The sequence below is a fragment of the Ovis aries genome, chromosome 14 (genome assembly GCF_016772045.2).
Source record: "Ovis aries strain OAR_USU_Benz2616 breed Rambouillet chromosome 14, ARS-UI_Ramb_v3.0, whole genome shotgun sequence".
Classification (NCBI taxonomy): Eukaryota; Metazoa; Chordata; class Mammalia; order Artiodactyla; family Bovidae; genus Ovis; species Ovis aries.
Window position 1 is genome coordinate 11,064,938 of NC_056067.1, and position 25,653 is coordinate 11,090,590.

Below are 25,653 nucleotides of genomic sequence, written 5' to 3' on the forward strand. Positions count from 1 at the left end.
ACACTCACAGCAGGGCTTCTCCTACAGATTTGGAAACTGAGGCATCGGCGGTGAGACAGGTCGCCCAGGAGTATAAGGCCACAGAGAAGGGAGGTGTGAACCCCGGAGTCTGTGTGTGTGCCGAATGTGTGTGGGGTGTGCTGGTGTGTGTGTGTACATGAGTGTGTGTTATGAGAGCATGACCTGGTGGCCACCCCGCCTCCTAGCCTGGCTCCATCTCTGGCTCTTATTGAAGTCCCACCTCTGCCCTCTGAATACTCTGAGAGGTGCTGGGTAAATATTTGTTGATTGACTGTCTGATGAAATCATCTCTAGATAGGGAGGAACTGGGAGGGAGGGCTCTCTGGGGACTGATTAAGGAGCCCAAGTTAGGGCTAGGGAAGGAAGCAGGGCTGGAGGACCCTAGGGGCTGCCTCCTACCCCGCCAAGACCCCCAGCCCTGCTGAGTGTCGCAATTCTAGGCAACAGAGCAAGGCATGGTGCCCCAGGGTCTTGGCTGCTTGCAACCCAGACCCTCCCGTGGGTCACAGCTGTCACCCCTCTCAGGCTCCCTGGACATCGGGAGGTCAGAGAGTCCCAAAGGTCCCTTCTCAGCATTGTTCTACCCCCTGGGGGAAAGGCTCGCCCCCTGCTTACCCCACATTTCTGGCTAATGGACAGGCCTCTGGGAGGAGGGGCTGGGTGTGAATAGGCTGAGGCAGCAGCGGGAGCGGTGTGAGGTGGGGGGGTTGCATCTGGCTGCAGAGGCGCCGCCTGTCCAAGGCCAGGGCTTTTGGGAGTGATGCTGAGTACCTGGGGTGGAGGCCCGCAAAAAGGGCTGGTTCCCCAAGGGGTGGAGTGCCCCCATTCCCCAGCCTCCCCGGCCCTGGAACACCAGTGCTGGCAGCTGCCTGCCAGTGATCCGCCCTCTCTGCTGGTGAGTAGGTGGGCTTGGTGGGCCACAGTAGGTAGGGGAGAGAGGTGTGGTTGGAGCACCAGAGACCTAATCTGCCTGGAATCTGATCCCGGTCATAGCTCCTGCTGGCTGTGTGGCTTAGGGTAAGGACCTCAGCCTCTCTGGGCCTCTGTTTGCTCATTTAGAAACAGGGGCTGCTTGTAAAACGCAGAACGAGATGGCCTGAACATAAAGATGCTTCTGGCCCATCGGAGGCTCTCAGCAACGCTGGCAGGGCTTCCACTGTCGGGGGGGTTGACGGATGGGGGGCCCAGGAGGAGCCCCCCCCCCCCGAGGGTGCTTGAGACCACCCACGGGACACCTGTCAGAGATAGCCTGAGGCCCGGGCGCGAGGAGCTGAAGGTGGGTGTGCACTGCGGCGGGGCCGGAGGCCACGGTCTGGGGTGGACACTCAGCAGGGCGAGCAGGACTGTCCCCCTCCAAGGGCTAGGAGGCACGTCTATATTGCTGTGACCTGCTCGCTTTCCTGGGCTGGGGAGCTGGGGGCCAGGCCTGTAATGGTGAGGGGGAGATAGCACCGGCTTCTCTGGGCTGGGGGTGGCCATGGGGGACGTCTGCTGGCCTCTCCACAGCCTGTGTGTGCGGGAGGTGGGCAGGGCGCCCACAACCCGGGGAGACCAGGGAGGCCAGCCCACACCTTGGGGCTGGTCCAGACCGTGGGGGCCTTCGTCCTGGCACTTCTGGGCTCTCCCACCACCCCCTGAGGGCTGTGCAGGGGCCATGCAGGCTGCCGTTAGTGCATCCACAGCAGGATTAAAGCTAGTGAGTGGACCCCCACCCCCCCAATCATCTGCCTTCCCCAAACAAACAACCGTTCGCTCCCCAGGTGATCGGGCCATTGGCTGGGCAGCCAGCCCGGGAGGTTATGTCAGTGTCTGCTGGCTTTGCTTGTGTCAGGGCCTCGCAGCCTCCCAGCCTCCGCTTGCAGCCCTGGCCCAGTGGGTGGGGCCTCATCTGGGCCAAGGGAACTGCTGGCGACACACCACGCCTCGCCCTGCAGCGCAACACCCCCCATCCCGTCCCACTTGTCTGCAGCCTAGGCTGGTGCCGAGACCACCTTAGGGACACAGATGACCCCTCTGCCGAGACTTGCTCCCATCTCATATCCCCAAGCTCTCTCTGGCAGAGGCCCCAAAGGTGGTGGCGGAGTGGTGACCAGCCTGGCCGGGGGCAGGATGGTTTTGCAGGCAAACTGGGGCCCAGCTGCCTGCCAGGTGGTCAGCAGGGTCCTAAGAGCTGCCGAGTGGGAAGAGGCCAGACCAACGCCGGGCTTTCTTATTCCGTGGGGGCAGGCGCCAGCATGATAGATCAGTAGGCTATCCTTTGGGGATCAGGTCTTCAGGGTGTGGGGGCCACAGCCCATGTGCCTGGAGGTCAGTCTCAGCGGGAGCCCCGAGCCACTCCTCTGGGGGTGCTGAGATGTGGGCTCTGCCCCCTAGCGTCTGGTTTGCAGTGCCTTCTCCAGAGCCGCTGGCTGTGTGACCCCGGGCAAGCTATTTAACCTCTCTGGGCTTCATTTCTTCCCGTCAGGTGTGGGTCGGAGTAGTCGCCCCTGCACAGGGTTGCTGTGAGGCTGACATGCAGAGTACCTGGAAAGCACTTCGAACAGCGCCTCTTGGAATGCAGGCTGCGTGCCCCTTCAGCTCACTATAGACTGCGCGTTCCACGGACCTGCAACCCAGGGGCTGGCATGCGGTGGGAGGTGAGGACCCCCAGGCTCCCCTCTAGTCCCTGGCTCCAGGGCATAGATGGTCCAGACCAGGTAGGGTTGCCTTGAGACAGGCCAGAGCCATGCTGTCCCTGGGTCTTTCTCTTTCTGAGCCTGGCCTAGTGTCCCCGGCAGCAAGCTTGGAGACACTCTAGTACCTGCTGCATGTACTGAGCACCTGCTGTGTGCCAGGGCCTGGTCTGGGCACTCCCCAGGGTCAGTCCGGGGATCCTTGTCCCAACCCCGTGAGAGAGGGGTGCCCTGGCAGCCTGACCCAGCTGGGCCTACCATGTCCCTTACCCCCTGCCCCCAGGGGGCTGCAGAAATGTTGGCCGTGTATCCCATGCTCAGATTTCGGGGAGACACACAGACACACACACACACACACACACACACACGCTGCCCAGCCTGACCGGTCCTCTGCGGAGTGATGCAGGTGGCTAGAGCTGTGGGGTGGGACATGTGAGCGCTCCCAAGGAGAGAGGGGCAGTGAGTGGGGATGGAAGGAGCCCCCCCGCCACCGTTGAGGGGTCAGGCCCAGGTAGGGGAAGGGCCTGCCAGCCCTGCCGCCCTCTGGCTGGGAGAGCAGACCTCGAAGGCCCCTCTGTTCCCTTCTGATGATGGATAAAGATGTCCGCTCCCTCACACAGGCGACCAGAGCCGATAATTAGCTTTTAACCTGTCCCCGCCGTTAACGCGAAAGGCCACCATTTGTTCCAGGGAGCTGCTAGTGTGTATAAAGAACCAAACATGGCCAATTTTGTTCAGGATGAATTAAGACTTGTAAATGTAGAATGAGTTCATCTATTTAATTAAGTAGCAGCAATATGGATGTTAAATTAAGTTCACAGCAGACGTGCCAAAACAGTGTTATAAAAATATTGCTGGCAGTGGGGGCAGGGATTTGGGGAGAGGGCACCTGTCCCCCTCGCCCCCGAGTGGCTGTCTCCCAGGTGAGCAGGTGCCTCCCTGGCCTGCCCTCGCCGCCTGCCTTCCCAGAGCAGCAGGCTTTCTGGTTGCCAGGACCGTGTCTCTCGCGCTTCTTGAAGGAGTTGTCTGCTCCCGCTGGCTTCCCCCGCTGCCCTGGCCCCCTGACTTGTGCACGCCCACGTGCAAGAGGCTCTCAGGCTGCCTGCCCTCTTGGCAGGGGTTTTGGGGGAAGGCATTGCCCTTGCCATGGGGGCGGGAAGCAGACAGGACCCAGTGACGAGAGGTCTGCTCTGGGGAGGACCCTCCCAGGGAGGGTGGAGGGAGCACAAGCAGGAGAGAGGGGTGAGGATGGGGGTGGTGTGCCTAGAGTGGGGTGGGGGAGTTGGGGGGGGTTCAGCCAGGCCTCGTGACACCCAGCAGCAGCACTGGCGTCTCAGAGCAGGGGGCCACTCGATGCCGGAGAGCACGGGGATCGGAAGGCAATTCTTTTCCTTCCACCCCCAAATCAAGCCTCCCCGAGGAGGGATTATGGCAACAATGCTGTTTTCCTGGGACTGTCAGCTGCCCTGGTTGAGGGGTGCTGGAGAGCTGTGATTGACAGCAGTGGGCTGACTGCAAAGCGCAGGCACGTGGAACCTGGGGGACATGGCAGACTGTCCTGGAAGACAGACACGGAAGGCTATAGATGCCAACGTTCACACACATGGGAGCGATAGTAGAAGGAGGGGTTAGCTATAGTCGGGAGTATGGACAAAGTCACGGAGTGTTTCCTAAAGTAGGGGGTTTTCTCACTGGGTTTTAAAGGATGAATAGGTGTTTGCCTGGTAGATGGAGAGGAGAAGGGCATTTTAGGAAAAGAAAAGAGCAGGTGCATAGACTTGTACTAAATTCCCTGCAGGGAGTTCATCGCGAAGACAGGATCAGGGATATAACTGGAGAGATGAGTAGAGATGTGAGCGGTCTCGAGCGTCGTTCTGAGCAGCTTCTGAGCGGGGTCCCTGCAGGAAGCGAGACATTCATCCATGCAATTCTTTTCTCCCCTTGGCTCTCAGCATGCTGTTAGTGAGCAACACAGACACAGGTCCTGTCCTCATGGAGCTTACAGTCTGCTCCAGACGGTGGATAAGAAACAAACACAACCGGAAGAATGGGCACATGATTTCATTGTGACAAGCGGTGTGGAGAAAATATAAGGGGGTCAGGGTGTTTCCCCTGGGGCAGCCAAGGAGGGCTTCTCTGATGCCCTTTAACAGAGCCTGGGGAAAAAAAAAAAGAAACGGTGACAGGCAGGTCCTGTGTGCCGCAGGCGGTCCTGGTTTCTGCCTCTTGCCCCAGCGTGACTGCTAATGGAGCCCTTCGTGGTCACGTGGACGTCAGACCCGGGTTGCAGTAAGGGCAGGCCAAAGTGCAAAGGCCCTGAGGCGAGAGAGGAAGCCTGAAGGCCAGCGAGAGGGGGAGAGTGGGGCAGAGGGCGGATCGCGCGCCCGGTCCCAGAGAGAGCAGCACCGGCGCGGCTTTCACTCGGAAGGAGATGCGAGCCGCGGAGGGGTCTGTCCAGCGGCGACCTCGGTGGGACAGGTGTCCTCGGCTGCTGTACCGAGAGCAGACTGCAGGGGGCGCGGCGGCCGCAGGAGAGTCGCAAGGAGGCGCTGCAGGAGCCCCAGGGTGGGTGGCAGGACCCAGCAGGAGGTGGTCCAGCTCCGGGTGCCTTTTGAAGGAGGAGCTGCCGGGTGGATCGTGCTGAGGGGTGTGAGAGGAAAGGGGGCAGGCCGTGGGCGAGTTTCCCGAGGGAGGTGGCAGGAGCCAGCGGGAGCAGGTGGAGAGGAGATCCTGCCGCGGGCAGAGCCTCCCCGCTGCAGCCGGTGCAAAACCTCGGGTACTTGGCCTGCAGCTGTGTTTCACTTGGTCCCCACACAGCTCTTCGTTTTTTTTTTTTTTAATGTATTGCCAATATTTTAAAACCGGGAGATTTTTTTTTTTAACCCGGATTTTTAGGCTTTCTTTAAAAAGTCCGAAGCTCTGGCTCCACCGGGTCTCATTGCCTCCTGGCACCTGGCGGGGCCATCTGAGCTGCCTTTGCCCACATCACGAGGGACACGTGTCCAGTTTTCTCCAGGCACTGGTGTCCTGAGCCTCTAGACTTCTGCCCGCGAGGCCCCTGAGCCCAGCTCCCTGTGCAGCGCACGACCTGCCCACATGTACCCGGCCTCCGGGCCCTGATGGAAACCAGCTCCCGAAGGTAGGAAATGGGAGGACCGAAAATCCCCATGGGTAGCGCCTGCCTCCCATCACCGGCCCACCCCCACCCCCGCCCCCCGATTTCCAACTCAGCTGTCTGCCTCGGCTCCTTGAAGCCTGTGGAACCATTTAAAAGGCTCCTAACGATATTGATCAATCTCTCTAAAATGGATTATCCCGTTTGCCTCCCAGCCTGACTGGATGCCCTGGGTAAGATCAGAGAGGAATTATGTGAGCCGGAGGCCGTGGGAGCAAGGGTGAGGATGTATCTCCTCCCGGTGATGCAATCTTATCAGAGCTGAACTCTGCTCTCCATCTGGGGATATAGGACACTTTGGGACTGTCGGAAAGAAATAATAATCTTACGATTTGCGGCCCGTGCCATGCCACACGGAGTCAGCAGGGAGGGTTGGTGGGACCTGGGAGGCTGAGGTGAGGACCCCTTTGCTTGGAGCTGCTCCCTGGAGAAATCAAGCCCTAGCAGGAACCCCTTGGAGCCCCCGCCTTGGGTGGCACACCTGCCACCCGCTCACAGCCCACATCTCGGGCCCAGGGGACAGGCGTGTTCATTAAAATTTGAAACACAAATGGAAAATTGCTACCTGAAGCCTCAGCGAGCAGCCAGCCTGTGGATCTGAGTTCCCGTTAATGGATGGAACACGAGGAAGCAATTACAGCTCCCACCCCATGGTTCCTCTGGAGACAGTCAGGTCTAATGGGAGAAAAGGAGATCCAAACCTGTCTGAGTCCCCCGACCCAGGGCTGAGCCCCAGCACATCCCCTACGAGCTGTGGTGTTCTGGCTTCTTCCCCACCACCCCTACACCCCCATTGTCTGGAGGGCAGGAGCCACCCAGGGCCTGCTGGCTTTTTCATCCCAATTGACTGCCATGCGGTGATGCTGTGGGCACACACCTGCCTCTGACTGCATTTGGTTGCCTAGATTCAGGACTTGGTGCAGGAGCTGTATCTGGGAGGCCATCCCAGGAGACACTGGGGCACCAGAAGGAGCCCGATAGAAGGGGCGCTGTCGAGCTCCGTGTAGGCCTCTGGAGCTTGGCTCTGCTGGGGCCCCCGGAGAGATGGTAGGGAGTGCTCCTCCGCTGTCCCACAGCCCTGGGGCAGAGAGCGCCAAGTGCCGCATCATGCACCTGGGGCTGGTGAGGGGTGGGCGGCAGCAGCAGTGGCTTCTTATGACCGTCGGCGGTGGGCAGCCCTTGCTGGGCACAGGGACTCCTGCTGAGAGAAGCCTGGCCGTCCAGGCAGGGTCCTCGGGCAGCTCTGCCCCCTTTGGATGGGCTCGGGCTCCCGCCAGGACGCCGGTGGCACCTTCTGTAGCGGGCTCCGGAAGCTGGGCCCCGCCTCCTTCCGCCCGGTGCTGCCCCCAGGCCCCCCTCGCCGCCAGCCAGCCCAGGGTCTGTGCGGGATGTCTTTTGTGTGCACTGGTGTTTATTTGGTCAAGGGCTGGGTCAGGGACTTGGAGTCCAAGCCGCTGTGAGGAAATGGGGGTGGGGGGCTCCCTTGTTTCCCCCTAGGACAACCGGATGGCCCTGGGTCCGGAGACAATGGGTCCAGGGAGGGGCCAGGTGCTGTGCCCGGGGCAGGAAAAGGACGACTTAAAGATAAACATGGCCCCACCCGTGGACTTGAACTCTGGGCTGCAGAGAGGTGGCCTCGACTGTCCTTCCCCCGGTGGCCCATGGAGCCTGGGGGAGAAGGGGAGAAGCTGGAGGGGGCGGTGGGCGGGAGCCTTGAGAGCTCGGTGTGCTCCAGGGCTTCTGGCATGAGTGTGAGTCTCTCGCCCGCCCCATAGGGGAGCATCGTTGTGCCCCTTAAATCTGGGGACACCGCAGCACAGGGAGGGTGCGCCCAAGGCCGCAGTGGCTGGAGGATCCCTGCCCTCCTCTGGAAGCTGAGCTCAGCACCAACCACTACCCCCAGCCCCCCACCCCCGCCATCTCAGGTCTGGGATCGCCGCTCCCCTGTGCTTTCAGCTGCACCTCTGGGCAGAGGCTGAGCCCCCCAGGAGAGGTGGGACTCTGGACTCAAGACTTCTGGCACACCTGCCCAGTTTGCGGGGGTGGGGTGGGGTGGGGTATCATATCTCTTCTTGAGAGGGAACGGGCATGGCGCCTTGGTCTTGGGGCTGTGTCAACAGACAGCAGGGCCTTAAGATTGTCCCGCGCGCCCCTAAACCACCCCCAGCTCGTCCTCCTGCAGCCACTAGGCCTCGCCCTCAAACTGCCCTGACCCCTGCTTTCTGGTGTGGGGCCTAGAAACCCTTCACTCGGAAGAATTTTTGGAACAGAGAGATTATTCATACAGAGTACCTAAAAATAACTTGTAAATAAATGTGTGTTGAGATGAGAGTTTGAAGTTGTTTTTAACATTTTAAATCAGTTTTATTGAACTATTTTTGTTGTTCAGTTGCTCGGTCGTGTCCAACTCTTTACGACCCCGTGGAATGGAGCACCCTGTCTTCCCTGTCCATCACCAACTCCCAGAGATTGCTCAAACTCATGGCCATTGAGTCGATGATGTCATCCCACCATCTCATCTCTGTTGTCCCCCTCTCCTCCTGCCCTCAATCTTTCCCAGCATCAGGGTCTTTTCCAGTGAGTCGGCTCTTCTCATCAGGTGGTCAGAGTATTGGAGATTCAGCTTCAGCATCAGTCCTTCCAATGAATATTCAGCACTGATCTCCTTTAGGATGGACTGGTTTGATCTCCTTGATGTCCAAGGGACTCGCAAGAGTCTTCTCCAGCACTGCAGTTCTGAGTGAGTGAAAGTCTCTCGGTCATGTCTGACTCTTTGCCACCCCATGGACTATACAGTCCATGGAATTCTCTAGGCCAGAACACTAGAGTCGGTAGCCTTCCCTTCTCCAGGGGATCTTCCCAACCCAGGAACAGTTCTAAGTCATCAATTCTTTGGCGCTCAACCTTTTTTATTGTCTCATATCCGTACGTGACTGACTATTGGAAAAACCATAGCTTTGACTGTACCAACCTTTATAGGCAAAGTAATGTCTCTGTTTTTTAATACACTGTCTGGGTTTGTCATTGCTTTTTCTCCCAAGGAGCAAGCACCTTTTGATTTCATGGCTACGGTCACCATCTACAGTGATTTTGGAGCCCAAGAAAATAAAGACTGTCACTCTGACCACTGTTTCCCCGTCTATTTGCCATGAATTGATGGGACTGGATGCCACGATCTTCATGTTTTGAATGTTGAGTTTTAAGCCAGCTTTTTCACTCTCCTCTTTCACCTTCATCAAGAGGCTCTTTAATTTCCTCTTCACTTTTGCCATATGGATGGTGTCATCTACATGTCTGAGCGGGATATTTCTTCCCGCAACCTTGATCCTAGCTTATTGAGATATCTTGTGTTTAATCGCGACTCTGTGACCCCATGGACTATAGCCTGCCAGGCTCGTCTGTATGTGGGGATTCTCCAGGCAAGGATACTAGAGTGGGTTGCCATGCCCTCCTCCACGAGATCTGCCCGACCCAGGGATTGAACCCCCAGTAGGGAAGCCCTATTGAGGTATAGTTTGTGTTTAATAAAATGCAGCCATTTAAAGAGTTCTGTTCCTTTGCTGTTGACACATCTGTGCACATCTGTGTAACCAGCATCTCCAACCAGGTGTAGAAATTGCTGTCACTCCAGAAAGTTCCTTCCCAGGTGCACCTGCCCAGCCCCTGCTCTGGGTTCTATTACTGGAGGTTAGACTTTCTCCTTCTTTTCAAGTTGTGGTAAAATACACAAAACATAAGCTTTAGCGTCTCACCCATTTTCAACTATTCAGATCTGCGGCATGAAGTACATGTCCGTGTCACATGCTCATCACCACGGTCCATCTTCCGAAACTGCCACTGTCCGCGTTAGTCCCCTGACCCCCCACCCCAGCCCTTCTGCCTTCTGTGTGTATGACTGCGGCTCCTGCAGGGCCCCCCGTCAGTGGACTCGTGCAGGATCCGTCCTTCTGGGCCGGGCTTCTCTCCCTTAGCACAATGTCAGGGTCCATCCCTGTTGTCGCAGCTGTCAGTGCTTGGATCCTTTTTAAGGGATGACATTCCTGTGTGTGGGTGTGGGTCACGTTTGTTTATGTGTTCAGCTCTTGGTGGCCCTTGAGTTGCACCCACGTTCGGGCCATGATGAACAGTGCTGTGCACACAGGAGTGTCCGCGTCCGCTCACCCGTGCCCTCTGTCCTTCTTACACATCCTCAGGGAAGCGCCATGTAAGTGGCGCTGTGTGTACCCAGGCTGTTCTACAGCCTGGCTGCCTCCACCCTGCATTGTCTGTGACGCTCGTCAGGTTGCTGAGCCATGTTCCTTTGTGCAAGTCAGCACGGTTGTCCATCTGCCCTCCTGCCGTTGGACAGACACCCCGGGGGGCTGTTCTGCATGGGGAGTGAGGGCCTGGGGAGCAAGTGTGGGTGGCACAGCGCCAGCTCCCTGCCGGCTGGCGGGACAGGCCTCGGGCTTCTGCAAGCAGGCCACAGCGCCCAGAGCAGCACCCTAGATCAGGCTTCTCTCTGGTGCAGGGTGCAACTGTAACTGAGACCTGGCCCCTGCCCCGAGGGGCTCTGGGCAAGGAGACAAGGAAAAGAGACTGCCTTGAGATGCAGTGGGTGGGGGGGAGTCGCAAGCAAGGCTTGCCCTCTGAGCTGCTGGCTGGCTCCTCACTTCCTGCTCGACGGTGCCAAGATTATAAACCAGCCAGCGAGCTAGTCCTGCAAACAGGCTTCCTCGCGGAGGCCCACCAGCTGTCAGGCCTGGCTCTCCGCCCGGCGCACCCCTTACAGGCTGCCATCTTGGCCTCCTGGAGCCACTGCCAGGTGTCCTGGGAGGTGGGCTTCTCCCGAACGGGGAGCTTGACCCTCCCAGCTTCCTCCCGCCCTCCTGGGGATGAGGGGTGGAGTCACTGGGGTTACCACCAGAAACCCTGGGCCGTCCCTCCCTTACGGGGAGGCTTTTCCAGGCCACCAAGGGTAGCAGCAGAGGGTAAAGGCTGGCCTCCTTATCAGGGCTCCCTGGAGGGAGGGACAAAAAAACAAAGCCACCGCAGCCTCTGGGCGTGACAGCTGCTGATAAGAGGAAGGCCGGCTGGGTGGTTTGTGGTGACACCCAGTGAAAGCAGAAGTGGGTGGGACCCCCTGCTCATCTGGAGCTGCATGCGGTCAAGACCCCAGCCCCAAACCCAGGGACCAAGAAGCCAAAACAAAGCAGCCCCTAGCCCAGCGCCCCTGGGGATCCACTATTTCACCCCTCCCTCGACATCGCTGGAAGCTCATGCGTGAGGACAGGGCCAGGAGGACCAGTTTCCCAGGTTCCTTCAGGTGGTGGGCCTCCAGGGCCTCTGCCTCTGCCTCCTGACCTGCACTCATGGGGCACCTGCTGTATACCAGGCAGGCCTTCGGTGCTTGTGTGCTGTCTACCCGACCTAGGGACTCAGAGATGCTGGAGGTGGCGGAGGCTGGGGGCTCAGGACAGAGGTGTCTGGAGACGGCCACGAGCACGCAGGCCTTGAGGGCCCCGAGAAGGGGACACAGGGGGGAAAGTGGAGGGGACATGTAAGGGGAAGCGTCCCAAACAGGGAGGCTGGCAACTGCCTGGGGATTAGGAGAACTGGCCAGGTCACCGGCCAAGCTTCTGTGGGTTTGGCCAAAGGCCAGGACGCTCCGAGTTCTCCGCAGGGCCCCGCGGGCTTGTCTCCTTTAGGGAAGTATGCCGATGCTCAGGCTGAGATGAAGACTCCTTCGGAAAGGGGAAGCAGAACCCGTTCAGTGAACTTACGGTGAAGCTGGCTCCAAGGGTGGGAAGAGGCGAGGGCCCTTCCTGAAGCCTCCTCCATTCCCACAGTGTCTGCCACTTGGCAAGCACATATGCTCTGGCGGTCCCTGCCCAACCTTGGGTGGGGACATTAATCACATCTCGGAGATAACAGGGTGCATGGGGTGGGGGCTGGGGTGTTCTACGCTTGTATCCGTATTCAGTGGTGCGAGGAGCCGGACGTGGAGAGAAGTCAGGGGCCATGAGTGACAGGTGGGTGCCGACCCGGGCCACTGGGCCCCTGGACTCCCACCATTGCCCCAGGACGCTCCCTTGCCCGGAATGGGTATCTTTCACCTGTTTCTGCATTCGAGACACGATCCAACCCAACCAAGCAGGGGCTGGGGGACAGGTTGGGGGCTCTGGGGCCTCCATGGAAAAGCAGGCGTGACAGACGCAGCCGCTGGTCAGACTCGATCGGGAAGGCTCCAGAAACTCCCAGACCTGTTGCGGTGGGGGTGGTGAGGTGAGGACTACACTGTGCCTGGGGCACGCACTCTCGAAGTTTGGAGAAGCGGGAGACCACAGGGTCCGAAGCAGCCAGTGTGCCCCCGATGCCATCCGCAGGGCCCATCCCAGCAAGTGGGGCGAGAAGAGGCCTCTGCCCGTCACCTGTCCTGGGAAGACCCCTTAAAGCCGGGGTGCAGTGGGGGACAAAGAAGGGAGGAAACTCCAACCTGCCCTTCGGGGGGCCCCGCAGCAGCTGCGGGTGGTGTTTGCTGGGCAAAGGAGCCGGGGCCTGAGATGGGGCCGCGGGCTCTCTGTGTGCTGCGGTGGTCCCTGCTCCCACTGTCCCCATGACGACGGATCGTCGAGGCCTGGCCATTGTGAAGAACAGCGATCTCGATTGCGATTTTCACAGGCACCGGCCGAGAGGAGTGAAGGGCAGGAGAGGGTCAGACAGAGGCACGCGGCTCGCTCCTAGGAGCTCAGTGATTCTTGGCGCCAAGTCGATCTTTAAAAATTCAAAAGCTAAACGAGGAGACACCGGCCACATTGGCCTGTGGTCTCCTCTGCTGCCTGGGGCTGCAGACCTGGGGGAGGGCAGAGGCCAGGGACGCCTTCTGACTCCAGCTCACTTGGGGAGGGACACTCCCCCTCTGCCCGGAAGCCTCCACAGTACATTCCCTGCCTAGTCTCCAGCCCAGCCCTCCTTCTGAGGCAGCGCCCTGGGTTGCTTTGTATCCAACCTGGGCATTGTTCATTCATTCACTTATTCAGAACTGAGTCCCAAGCACCAGCCACCACACCAGGCACCGCTGAAGTGGTGGTGGGGATGCTAGATCTGAGTCCCATAAAAAAAGACGGAACAAGATGCCAGAAATGTCAGGTGTGAGTCAAGGGGTGAAGCGCCGCAGAAACCCCGCAGTCGAGTGAGAGCACGGAGCGACCGGGGAGGGCGGCGTGCAGCCAGGATGGGCCTTCCTGAGAAGGTGACACTTGACGGGGGCAGGGAGGCTATGTGTCTGGCTGGGGGAGGAGAGTTCCAGGCAGCCAGCACAGCCAGTGCGAAGGCCCCGAGGCAGGAAGAGTCCAGGCTGGCCCGTGTGGCTGGAACAGAGGTGAAGCGAAGGCACGGCCCCGCCCCAGTCTTGCAGGCACTCTGGAGCAGAGTCCAGGCTTGAGCCCACTTCTTCTTGGGGTGGAATTTCCCAGTGGTCACCTGCCTGCCTCCCAGACCTCTCGTCTCCTTTAACCATAGCTGCAAGGGGAGGAGAGAAGGCATGCTGGCCATTCTGAACCATTGCTGGTCCACCCCAAAGCCACCTGTCGCCACCCGGCTGGCCCATCAGCAATGGGTTTTTAATTATCTAAATATTGCCTTTGCCCTTTGCTTCCAGCCGGGACTGCTGAGCTCTGCAAAAGGCAAATGGCTTTCAGTGGCACTGCTGGGGGAGCGGGAAGCTTTGCTCCCTTGCCTGATTACAGCGACTGTAATCTGCTAGGTTTTATTGTTGAGAAGCAATCCAGCAGCGTGGCAGGGAGCGAGGAAGTGTGCAGCAGGGCTGGCACTGACGGTGGGGCCTGAGATACGGAATTGCCCACCGCCACCAACAGCCATTTCCCTCCCCACCGCGCCCCCCCACCCCCGGCAGGCCTCAGCGCTGGTCGCAAGTGTCCTTACTTTGTCTTGAACCATAGCCAGGGTCCAGTTTGTAGCTGGGGAGGCTGGGCCAGGGCCTGGGTGTCGTCCACCGAAGGCCTCAAACGAGCTGGCCTTGGGAAGCAGATTTGATTTTGGACTTCACGACTCTTCCGGGGCCCAGGGAAGAGGCGGTGGGGCGGAGAGCAGGTGTGCCTGCTTTCAGGAAAGAGGTCGTGTGCCAGGCCAGGCCAGCTCGTGGAAGAGGGCAAAGGAGGGCCAGTCCCATGCTGGCGTCCGCTGCTGGTGGGATTCCAGTCTCCTTTAGTCCCTTCCCTGGCTCCTGCCTCCCTCTTGCCCTGGGGATCGGCTGGAGACCCCTCCCCAGCCCCACAACCCTCCTCCAGCCCCCAAGCCTGCCCCACCCCCACCAGCATCCCTCTCCTGGAGTGGTCAGGAGCCTCTCGTGATGGATGGATGGAGGCCTCCCTCTTGGCTCCGCCATCTTGGCCCAAATGGCATCCAGGCCCCGGGCTGGGTGCTGGCCCCGCAGGGCCGTGGCTCTCTTGCCCCTTTCCTCTCCCGGCCTTGCCCACTCCTGTAAGTGGCTTAATTAAGGAGCTGTGCGGTTTATTTATGTATGGACCTAGCCTAATTGGCGTGTTTGTCTTTTCTCATTATTCCCAGCTGGACAAAGCCGTTTGAACAACAAATGGAAAGAGGCTGGATCTCTCCAACACAGTGTCTATTTTTGAAAGGCTGCTCGGTGCCCCTGCTATTAGCTGCGTGCACATGTTTGCCGGCTCCAGCCACATGCCCGTAAGCACTTAATTGTGGGTGCAGTTAGTCAAGGCGGGCGGCTCTCTGCAGATTTCAGGGGTGAGGGAACCTAATTACACCTGCAATTGAGTGCTTTAGCGGGGACAAAAGATGCCTGTTCAGCTAATTGCAGGCACCAAAATTGCCCCCACAGAAAGATTCCCTGGTAGATGCTTTGAGAGCCAAGGCCAGGAATTGTAATAAAGAACGGATAACTCGAAATTATAGCGGTGGGGGCTTGCTTGTTTTGGCCTGAAGGATTCAGTTTTTTTGCAGCAGCCATTACACCTCTGGGTTGTTTTTTTTCCGCTGTGGAGGCCGCTCTGTGGCTGAGTTTGTTTTTTTTTTTTTCATGAGCGCCTACCTTCACACAGAGAAATGTCACAGTGGAGGGAAATTGAGGATTAATCACCTCCTCTCACCTATTTGCTCACTGACTAGAATGATTCACCAGATTTACCTGGAAGAGGCAGATTGCCCCCACGCTCGCCTCCCTGCAGGTCTCAGGTCCTCACGAGTCCACAGGGAGCTACTGAACTCCTGCTGGGGGTCAGGCATGGTTCCCAGGAGATAGTGACAAGCAGGGAGCATCCTTGCCCTCGTTTGGGGCTGCATCCTGGCGTGATGTTAGGCTGTGGCTCTTCCCTTGTTATGGTTTCCGGTCCTCTGCACGTCCCTTCGGGCCTGTCTATTCTCTCCTGATCGGAGCCGGCAGAGCCGTCTAGGCTGTGAAAATTCCAACCCTCTGGAGTCACTGTGGATCAGCTTCTGTCAGCCGTTGTAGCTGCTGACTCTCAACCAGGAAGCGTGTACTTCCTGGGTGCCTGGTTATCTTCGACAGTGTGCTGGTCATTATATATTTTTTAATATATTTTTATATATTTTTTAAATTGGCAGGTATAGATTGAAGGTACTATCCTTCAGGAGGATGTGTATTTGTTTCTGGCAGGTACTTAAGAGACATGACCGCTTTGACGCCTTCTTAATCTAGTCCAGGACTTGATGTTCCCAGGGCAGCACCTGACTTTAGCCTGGCTGTGCTTCTGCACAAGGGCTGGCAGGCACCCCCTTCACTCTCACGCTGAGTGGGTTGTACTCCAGTGCATGCATGCTAAGTCTCATGACTCTTTGCGACCCCATGGACTGTAGCCCACCAGGCTCCTCTGTCCGTGGGATCCTCCAGGCAAGAATACTGGAGTGGGTTGCCATGTCTTTCTCCAGGGGACCTTCCCGTCTCAGGGACTGAGCCCACGTCTCTTATGTCTCCTGCATTGGCAGGTGGGCTGTTCACCACTAGTGCCACCTGGGAACCTGGCTTAGGCCCCCAGCTCATCCAGAGAACCCAGGCTTTGCACTCAGTCCCCCTTGACCTTCAAGGCCATGAAGACCTAAGTGCAGGTTTCACAGGATCCCCTGGGGCCAGCAGGGCGTCTGTGCCAGGCCAGCTCTGGGGACTCCAGTTTCCCTGTCCCTTTTGGCCCAGTGCCCTTGAGAAGCTGGAGGGATATTTTTATCTGGCTCCCTGGGTTGATTTTATTGGCCATTGTGAGAAACAGGAAGTCCAGGCCACTTCTCCACACAGCGGGGTAAGGGGAGCGGTGGACGCGGCAGGGACAGAGGACAGGAGTGAGGTCTGTGCTCTGCCTGGTGTGGCCAGGAGCGGCCGGCACTGTATCCTGAGCAGTCAGGGCAGCAGCAGCAGGCGGCCAGGCGCAGCCGCCGGCTGAGAGCGGAGTGCCTGGGCAGTGGGAGGAGGCCGCAGGGGAGGCCCGTCGGGACACCTGGCTGCCACTCAGCCGCCCCGGCCTGACCGGGCCCTCAGCTCAGCTACCTGAGCTTGGCTCTTGAGCTTGGCTGGGCTGCGTTGCCCCCGGTCCCCCGCCCACTCTCGGCCTGGCTTCTGACCCCCTCGGTCATAGGCCACTCGGTGGATGTGGGAGGGCCACGGGCCTAGCCAGAGGGTCCATGTCCCGAGTCTCTGGCGGCAGAGTGGACCTGAGACCCGTTTGTTTAGAGACCAGGCCTCCCTGGACAGGGATGGGCATCCCCAGGACAGAGCCTCGGGGTGTCCTGTGTGACAAGTCGGGACAGAGACATTTGACACGCACGGACTCCGCCCCTGCCGCCCTACCTGTCACCCTTGTGCCCTTGGGGCTACCCTGCCGTCTCCAGCTCAGTTTCCCCATCTGTGAAGGGGGTCAGCACTTTTCACTCGCCAGCGCCGAGGAGGAGCTGAACCAGCAGGAAAGATGAGTCAGCGCCACCTGAGTTGTGAAGTTTGGGGCTGTGCCGCCAAGATGCACATCTCTCCCTCCAGCCGAAGAAGGCGTTATATACCAGGTGCAGGGCCTAGGGAGCTCTTGAGTTTGACCAGGGCGTCAGCTAGTCCTGCAGGGAGGAACGAGAGAGACAGCTCTGTGTGTGACTGTGTGTATGTGTGTGTGTGTGTGTCTGAGATTTTTTTCAAGTCAGGGCTGGGATGCGGGGAGGGTGTGAACCCGCGCTCGATCAGCAGGCGAAGGAGGAAAAGCAAGCTGCACGGGGCAGCTTTCTCTTTGGAAACCTGTTCTGTTTCTTAAATGTCAGAGTGAGCAGATGGTGCGTCTGAGTTTTATTAATCATGGGCTCGCAGAGCTGGAAGGCCTGGGGGATCACTTAGTCCGAGGAGGAGACTGAAGGCCAGAGAAGGCCACAGCCGTCCTATACCTGCCACAGGGTAGAACTGCACTTGGACCCGGCGGCCTCTCCCGAGCCCATGTGGCTCCCACTGTATGGGATGAAACAGGTGTAATGCTCCCCACCCCACACACACCGGGAACAGTCACCCTGCCTCCCAGCCCAAAGCTGAAGCAGAGCTGCTTCTGGGATCATCCACCCTCACAAACAACCGGAAATCCTGTCTTTGAGACACATGGGTCAGGATTGTGGTCACCAACTGAGAATGTCCTGGCCTCGGTGCTCTGTTCAGCATAGCCCAAGCTGGTGACTGCCAGGTGCTGTCAAGAAGGTGATCCTGTGAAGTCTAGGGGGCTGGCCACCCCACGCCTGGGTTGTTGGCGGTTCTGCAGGACTGGGCTCCGTATCACGGTTCATCCAAGCCACACAACTTCTTCCGACCCCAGCTCTTGACTGATGCTGTTTTCTCCCCCACGGCAGCTGTTGAAACGGACTGGGCACCCGGAAGTTCACCTCCTCATATGATGTTATGAAATTGAAACCACAGTTTAAACCCAAGTGGGCAGAATGGCTCTTTTGCCCTGCCTTTCCCAAATACATGCTTCAGCTGTTCCAGTTAGCCATGAGATGGCTCCCGCTGGGGCCACAGTCTTGGTTCTGTGATGATAGTAGAGGTGGAGCTGAATCGTACTAGAGTGTGAGTGACTGATAGCAAGAACCTTTTATTTCAGGGCAGGATTTGTATAAGTCAGAGAGAAAGAGGACTGTGGAGAAAAGGCCACAAGGCTTCGGGGTTGCCCACCTGACATTTTGGCTACTCTCTCCTTTTCTCTGATTGAACACTGTGACATCACTGGATTTCTTTCCTTATGACCCTGTTTCTTGAATCCGAAGCTCATCTCTACTTTGGAACCATTGGTTCTGTGCAGCCTCAGAAAATCTTCTTCATGTCAGCTGAAAGACCATAGCATCCCCATTCAGGCCCTCTAGTTTTGTGTGCTAAAATTGGGGCCAAGAAGGGGGCCCTTGTTTACCCAAGGCCAGTGGTAGTGCCAAGTCTAAAAATCAGGTCAGTTGGAGTCATGGCTGGATCCTTTTTTTTTTTTTTTTTTGGCTGTTCTATGTAGTTTTCAAGATCTTAGTTCCCCCACAAGGGATTGAACCTGGGCCCCCAGCAGTGGGAGCCCGTGAACAACCAGGGAATTCCTGGTTTATACTACATGAACGACTCTCAGTCAGGGCAACTTTTGTACCCCCCAGGGGTGTGTGTGTGTGCAGATTTGGCCACTTCTGGGGACATTTTCATTGTCACAACCAGGGTGTGCCATTGGCATCCAGGGGGGTGCTGCTAAATAACCTACAATGCACAGGGTGGCCCCCACAAGAAGGAATGATCTGTCCCCAAATGTCAGTCACATCACATGCATGCTTTGAAAACGGACCAACAGAAGAGCTGTTCTCTAGGGAGACACTGTCTTGTTGGGGACAAGTCAGGAGTCCCCTGAGTTCAGGCATGACCCATTGGAGGATAAAGAAAGGACAGCTCAGGTCTTGGGGGACACAGTAGAGAGACCGTGGGCAGGGGAGGTGCTGCAGGGAAAGGAAGTGGCAGGCCCCCCACCCCCATACACACACCGGAGGCAGGGGTTTTTTGCAAGGTATAGGCAGAAAATAATAAAAGAGGGGCCAGGGCTCCCCTCAAGAGCTGTGCCCAGCATGAGGAAGAGCAGGCACAAAGCTGCCTCTTAAGAACCACATCGTGTCGGCCAGAGGGCTACACCGACCCGCAGCACTCAGGCCCAGGGGTAGACAGGCAGATCCATGTGTCATCCGGAGGCGGGTAATTACGTCCCAGCAGTGACTCCCTGCCCGGCAGATGCCAGCAGCAGGCAGCGGGAAGGGCTGTTCACAAATGCCTTTTTCCCTTGAACAGGCTCTTGCCTGGTCCCTGGTGGGCAGACACTGGTGGGGAGAAGAAAGCCTTGTCAGCCTGCCCCCAGGCAGCTGAGCGGCATGGTGCCCGGAGCAGGATCTGAGCAGATGGTCACATGGCTGTCGCCCTGTCCACACCAGGGGCCTCCAGGCCTGACCCCCACGTGTTCCCTCCTCCCCCCACCCCACCCCGGACCTTCCTCCCTGCTTTTCAACAGCCGCTTGCCAGCCCTGGGCTTGCTGGCTCTGCACGGAGTTGGACGTTGACAACCAGAGCTGTCTGAGACTAATGATAGACCACCTCCAGAAGAGGCCCGTCTGTAGCCTGGGGCAGGGGGGCGCACAGGGACAGGTGAGGGTCGCCCCTCAGAGGGGAGGTGTGTGGCCCCCGCAGCCCCAGATGCAGCATCTGTCTGATTTCTCTGGCATCCTCCGTGCAGCCCGCGGGGAGGAAGCACTTTGGCGCCATCACATCACACACAGCACAGCAGACGTCTTGAAACGAGCTCCCAAAGCCCGAGCTTGCCCGGCAGCCCCAACCTGAAGGTCAGGTGCACAGTTCTGTGTGTAGACAGTAGCGTGCAGCGTTATCCTGTTTGTCTGCTTGCTTGACTTTTCATTAAAAGGGGGGATTTAAGCCCCTTTGCCAGATCCTGCTAAAGAAAGTTGAGGGGGATGGCAGAGAGAGCAGTTGAACATACAGGATCTGGGTTTGAAGCAGATTTCCCTCTTACTGGCTGTGTGGCCTTGGGCAGGACATGTCTCTGGACCTCAGTTTGTTCATCTGAAAGCTAGGAGCAATGATAGATTTACTTTTACTGTGAGGATGACGTGAGAGAACGTATTTAAAGCATCCAATGCAGTGCTGGTCATTAAGTAAATACCCGTAAAGGAGATGTACTCCTTATTTGTACGTGTTTATCGCTAACCTTAGCTGCTCTAACGAAGAGCCGCTGAGAGCTAAGTGGCTCCTCACATCATGCCCTCTATACACACTCCCCAGTAGAAGTTCCACAGTAGAAATTTCTTCATCACGTGCCAACATACCGTATAATCGGTGTGGGCGGTGGGTGCGGGGGGGAGGCTGGGACCTCCACCTCCACAACATTCCGGGGTGTGATGGAGGCGCCTTGTCTTCTGTGTCCTGGGAGCTGGCGTCTGGTGAGCAGACCCAGAAGGGGAGCACAGAGGCACTTCTGTGCTGGGCCTGGAGATGGGGAGTCACTACTTCCACCACATTCTCTTTGCCAGAGTGTGGTCACCTGACCCCACACCTCTGCGTGGCAGGTTGAGAGATGTAGGCTGGGTATGAGCCCAAGAGAAAAGGGAAACGGGTTTGGTGAAAAACCAGGCGCCAGGTTCCCTGTTGTTTGTTGCAGTTGTTACCCTGAGCCTCGTGGGGCCGGCCAGGATGTTCGAGGCCGGCAGAGCCCTCAGTTTATAGGCTGATCGGGCAAGGCTGGCCAGCTGACCATTTCCCGGGCAGATAGCCATCCTCGATGATCTCCTGCAGACCAGGCTGCTGCCCAAACACCAGCCAACAAATGTGTGTTGCCGGTGGGGGAGAGGCAGGAGGGCAGGCAGGTCACCGAGAAGGCCCCCAGCCAACAGGGGTTGAACTCCGCTTTCACGGAGCACAGGCGGCCGGAGCGCACACCTGCCCACGGGCCCTAGACATTTCATCTTCCTCCCAGCCCTTGCTGCAGGCCTGCAGGAGAGAGTGACCTAGCTGGCCCAAGGCCTGCAGTGTCCAGCGCTGGACACGGCCCACGGCCTCCCCTGCTTGGCAGGACAAGAGGGCATTCCATTTTCACAGAAGTGACAAGATGTGTGAGTTTCCTGTGGCTGCTGTAACAAAGTACCCCAAACTGGGTGGCTCGAAACCTCAGAGATGTGTTATCTCCCAGTTCCAGAGGCCAGAAATCTGAAATAGAGGCGTCAGGAGGGCCACTGCACTCCCTATAGATGCTCTCAGGGAGGGCCCCCCTGCCTCTTCCAGCTCCTGTGGCTCCAGCCACTTCTCAGCCTGTGGCCGCGTCCCTCCAGCCTCTGCCACTGTCTTCAAGGGGCCTCTTGCCGTGTGTCTTCTCTCGTGTCTGTTTGTATTTCTGGATACTGGCCGTTGGGTTTAGGGCCAGCCCTGATGATTCAGAATGATTTCAACTCAGGATCCTGAACTTAATGACACCCGCACAGACTCCTTTTTCAATTAAGGTCAGATTCATGGTTGCAGGTGCATATATATTTTGGCAGGACACCGTTGAGCCCATCACACAGGGGCCGATGGAGGAGGCCGTGGGGGACCCAGTTAGACCCCTAAGAGGGGATGGCACTCCGTGGGTGGGGAGCCTGGAGTCATGGGAAAGCAAAAGTAAGCGTGCCAGGCCGAGATGGAAGCAAAACCTGGGTTTACAGACATGACCTTGACGGGCTGGAAGTTCTCGTTTTCTCTTCTAGCCTCCGCCTTGCTTCTCTTGAGACTGAACTTTCACACCTGTTCACTTACCTAAGGAACAGACTGGACGGAGGGAGAAAGCGGGTGTGTCCACACGCTGGGTACCCTTGGGTGAGTGACTTCACCTCTTGGGGCCTCAGTGTGCTCATGTACAGATAGGGGTGATGGTCACTGTGGGTCTGCCCTCCCAGATTACATAATGCCCTTAGCAAAGCACACAGCAGGGCAGTCCTGGGTGTCGTGAGGCTCGTCTGTGGTTAACTGCTATTACTCAAAACACAAATTTCCAGCTCTCTTTATGGAGTCCTTACTCTGTGCCAGGCACCTGTGTGGTTACCAGCTGCACCTTCCTAGATTGCAAGCGGTGATTTCACCCCATTTTCCAGGTGAGGCAACTGAGGCTCAAAGGGTGACATCACTGCCTGAGGGCACGCACGGTGGGTGGGGCCCAGCTGGAATCTGAACTCTGGTCTGTCCGACTCCAAGGTTATGGACATGGACTCTGGAACTAGCTCAGCCTCAAACCCCAGCTCTGCCACTTCCTGGCTGTGTGTCCTTTGATGAGACACTTGACCTCTCTGGGCCTCATCTAGAAAATGGAGCTCTTAAGGGTGACCTTGAACACAGTTGTCATGAGGATCCAATGAATTATCCGTGAAAAGCGCTTAGAACAGCAACTGGCACTGACTGAGTGCTCAGGAAATATCAGCTGGCATGATTATTCCAGGGAGGGAATTGGGGGGAGGGGGCAGACCAGAGGGGCATTTCAGGTGAGCACCATGGCCTTCCCTCACCTCCCTTCCCTGGAGTCCCTGGGGAGCAGTGCCCCCTCCAGAAGGCGAGGTCGCAGCCTGGCCTGGGCAGCCACCAGAGTGCCAGTGGGCACACAGAAGCCGTGAGCCCTGCGGTCGGGAGCCGGACATCCCGCTGGTTGTGGCGCGCCCTAGACCCCTCTGCGGCCTCACTGTTCTCAGCACGTGCTGGGAGCTATCTTTACCGCATGCAGCTGACACTCTTGGCCAGAGAGGCTGTCTCTACTCTGTGGCAGCTGCCGCCCTGCTAGAGGGAGGCTGGGGTCCCTCCGTTTGACGGTGCAGCTGGGGAGAGTGGTAAGGAGGGCACCCCCGAGTCTTTGGTGGCCGGAAGGCGGGGTGTTGTCTGGTGGACTTGGCGCCGTCTCCAAGAAGCAGCCAACCCCATTGAGGGATGAAGCGCTTTTCTTTCCGCTGGGCCCAGGGCATGCCTGAGGCTTCCCTCTGACCCCAGGTGGGCTGGTTGCGTGGACAGGTTTGCCCTGCGGTGGCCCCAGCTGTAAAAAGGGGAGCCTGGAGGCTCAGCCTGCACCGCCTGCTGCCTCTTTTCTATAAACGCCTGACTCTTGCTCAGAGGTGAGCTGGGATAGCAGCAGGAGAGGCCCCAAGAGAGGAGAGGGGGTGGAGACAGGCCCCCATCCTTGCAGAGAGTCCTGCAGAGCTAAGGCCCCCAGAAGAAGGCGGTCCTTCTCACCTGGGCACCTGGCAGCTGGTTCAGGTGTGGCCCAGGCGGGCCGCCCCTCCCACCGCCCAGCCATGCCATGGACACCGTCCGAGGAGGGGTGAGTCCCTTGGAGATGAATGGCCTTAGTGATGGGTTCCAAAAAACGACAGCCAAGCCACAAGGGCCGGTGGGAAAGGGAAGAGCCTTCCAGCTCCCTGTTCAGCCCCATTATGGCAAACAACCGAGCCATTCAGTGGAGAGGCCGCCCGTTAAGCGGGCTGCTTGGCATGGCAGGGGTTGCTTTATATTTTTCAGCTGTTTTGGCATCAGGTTGGGAGCTGTGGTGCAGCCACCCTCCCATGGTAGATCTCATATTTTCCTCCCTTACAAATGTCCCTGTCACCAGGAAATGTCACTCACCCATTTTGAGCCACCCAGGCCCAGGGCCAAGGGAGGCTGAGGGTATCACTAGAATCTTACAGCTTACCTCCTGCCCCAGGGAGTGGCTAAGAGCAATGTGAGCTTGGCCCCAGCATTTTGAGATAGTCTGATGCAGGAATTCAAATACTTATTGGGGGCGGGGGTGGGGGGGATGTTTGCCTTTTGATTCGGAGGCAGAAATAAGCTGTGCACCCCACAGGGTGGGGGTTCGGTCAGGGTCTCCTCTTCTGCTCCCCGACCACCATCAAGACAGGCCAGGGAGCTCTTCAGGTCTCCAGCATGCCTCTCCCTCCCACCATCTCAGTCTCTATAGGCCCTGGAGTGGCTGTCTCCAAGGGGTCTTGTATAGAAGCCAGGCCCTTAAAACTCAAGACTGAAGACCCCCGGTGCCATCCCCCAGTCTGGGAGCATTCTCCACAGGTGGCTTCCAGAAGGCAGGCTTCTCTCTGGCACCCTCTTCTCCACTTTAGCAGGGGAGGGGGGCGCCCAGCAGATTGGGGGAGCATCCCTGCCTCTGTACCCTGCCTGTGATTGGCCCATAATTACACGTTTATTGCCTGTACCGCTATTGTGTAATGACATGTTTGCAAATTAATTTTTATGGCTCCTGCCATTAGCATATACAGTAGAGGAAGGTTTAGTATTAATTACTACTGTTGTTCGTGTAATCCTGGAGAATTAAAACCCAATAAAAGAATGACAACAGAAACTGATAGTTTAGGGTCCTTGAAAAAGAGTTTTATTTCTTCCCCCTTACCCCAAGTAGAATCAGAAATTTTCCGAGTTTATGAGGGGTCATGGGGGTGGGCAGCAGCTTGACTGAGCTGTTCCATGCGCGCCTTGGGCCCCCTCATTCCCAGAGGGGCGCAGATGATCAAGTATGCGCATGACACAGGGGTGGGAGGCAAAAGCGGGGACTGAAGCAGAGGCCGGGCCGGGTCGGGCGGGCAGGTGCTGGACCCGACCCTGCCGGGCCCAGGCCTTGTCTCCCTCGCTGGGCCGCCAGCGACGGCGGACGCAGGGGGAGGCGCGGGGGAGCACGGAGCGCGCCGCCACGCAGCCCCGGAAACAAAGGGCCGCCGCCGCCGAGGGCTGGGCGCGACCTCTCGGGTCAGCGCGGGGCGGAGCGGCCAGATGCTGGCGGCGGGCGCCGGCGGCCCCGCGCGGCCGGTTTCCTCCAGGTCAGCAGCCTCGGCGCCCTCCCGGGTGCCCGCGCGAGCCCGGCCGCCGGCGGAGGGGGCGGGGGGGGGGGACGCCGCGGTGGGGGATGGGGGGCGCCACAGGGACTGGGGGGCTCAAAGAGGCTGCTCGCAGCCCCGGCGGCCCAGCCGGCTGAGAAGGCAGCCGCAGCGCGCTGCACCCACTCAGCCGTTGGCGGCGGCGGGGAGGAGCGCCACCCCTCCCTCGGCCGCCGGCGCTCCGCCCAGCCCATTTAAGATTTTCTGGCGGGGTGGGCGTAGTGATGGGGGAGAGTTGCAGAGAGGGGTCAGAAGCACGCGAGGTCCGCCCACCTCCTCCAGTTCGCCCTTAGGAGCCCTTCTGTAGAGGATCATATTCCGGGAGTCCAATTGTCACACTAAGCCACCGCGTTTAGCGGGGAGCCGGGGGCTGGGGGCGGGGTGCTGCCGCTGGGGACCCTTGATTTACGCAGCGGCTGGAAAGCGTTGGCAGGGACCCAAGCCTGTCGTGACCCGCAGTGGCCCGCCAGTGCGTACCTGCAGGCTCAGGTCCGTTCCTCAAACCAAGGTGATTGTATCTGGGGTCAAAAGGTGACCCCTTAGTGTTACCAAGTCGCGATTCCGGTTGACAGTGCCACCGAGGGGGGCCTTCAGAAGGTAAAAGGGCTTGAAAATAAATTGTCACATCAAGAGGCGGCTTTGCGGCAAGCGTTTAAGTGTGTGTGTTGGGCGCGGGCCGGGGCGGGGGGGGGGGGGCGTGGGTAAATGGATCCTGTCTCTTTAAAAGCGCTGGGCTGGACAATGAGCGCACAGGATGTGGTTTGGCGGCAGGGTTTTTTCCCCTTCGATTTGGGGAATTATCACATGGGGCCTTCTTGAGCTGGTGTGAAAGGGAGGCGGGTGGGGAGGAGGGATACAGGCTCCACA

General features: G+C 58.3%; 2 protein-coding genes across 10 annotated transcripts in view; both read left to right on the forward strand.

The window, feature by feature from the left end:
• LOC132657667 (uncharacterized) overlaps positions 1-9,414 on the forward strand; it is a 32,759-nt gene extending 23,345 nt beyond the window's left edge. The window contains exons 1-3 of one of the 3 annotated variants that reach the window (XM_060397887.1): positions 1-5,832; positions 8,258-8,608; positions 8,910-9,414. The exon at positions 1-5,832 is cut by the window's left edge and continues 23,345 nt beyond it. The gene's annotated coding sequence lies outside the window, so the exon portion shown is untranslated. Of the gene's footprint in view, positions 8,609-8,909 lie in introns of all 3 variants that reach the window. The other 2 variants (XM_060397888.1, XM_060397886.1) reach the window with 2 other exon arrangements.
• The window catches only part of GSE1 (Gse1 coiled-coil protein), a 393,370-nt gene that overhangs the window by 265,204 nt on the left and 102,513 nt on the right, over positions 1-25,653 (forward strand). The window lies entirely within an intron of this gene.